This window comes from Suricata suricatta, chromosome 12, assembly GCF_006229205.1.
Source record: "Suricata suricatta isolate VVHF042 chromosome 12, meerkat_22Aug2017_6uvM2_HiC, whole genome shotgun sequence".
NCBI lineage: Eukaryota > Metazoa > Chordata > Mammalia > Carnivora > Herpestidae > Suricata > Suricata suricatta.
In genome coordinates this window covers 467,803-468,623 of record NC_043711.1, presented here as the reverse complement: position 1 = coordinate 468,623, position 821 = coordinate 467,803, and positions in this window count along the sequence as shown.

Genomic DNA, 821 nt, shown 5'->3' with positions numbered 1-821 from the left:
GATCGGTGCAAGCGCACACCGCCTACTGAGCACGGCGTGTGTGGGCGTGTGTGTGTGTGTGTGCGCGCGCGCGCGCGCGCACCTGGCCTGGAAAACTCGGCAGCCTCAGCCCAACCCCCAGGACCTCTCTCAACCTCACGCCTTAGTTCCACTCCCTCCCCATTCCCTGTGGTTCCTCAGCAGGAAATTCAAAGCCCCTTCTCACCCCACCCATCCCCCAGCCCATCTGATTCAGCTCCACGTGCTTTCAAGCACTGACGTCTCTTGAGGTCTTTGCACCTTTTGTTCTGCCAGGAACAGTATCCCTTTTGGACTGGCAAACTCCTACGCATCCATCAAAGCCCCAGCCTAAATGGCCCCTCCTTTGAGGAGCCTGCCCTAGTTCCCTTGTCCACCACCCAGCTATGGGAGTCCCAGGACGGGAGTGGGCCGGGAGGCGTCTCGGTGTGACAGACAGGGGTCACCGTTCGCGCTCCAAGGTGCCAGAGCCGCCCCCCCCCCCAACAATTCCTCCCTTCCCCAGCCTCGCACAGAAGGGTAAGTTTAGATGCAGAAAGGGTGCCGGCGCCTCCTGGGGTCTTCCAGCCGGGAGGGGGCGGGGGGCCTCTTCGGGGCCGTCCGGAGCCCCTGGCCAAGCCTGCCTCCGTTTCCCCGCCCTGCAGACGGGGCGGGGGTCGGCGCGGTGAGGGGCTCAGGAAGTCCGGGCCGCAGGAATCCGGCGCGGCGCGGCCTTATAAGGCCAAGTGCGCCGGGGGCCAATCAGCGGCGGGGGCGTGGCGCCGGTCCCCGCGCGTCCCCGCCGCCCCGCGCGTCCCGCCGCC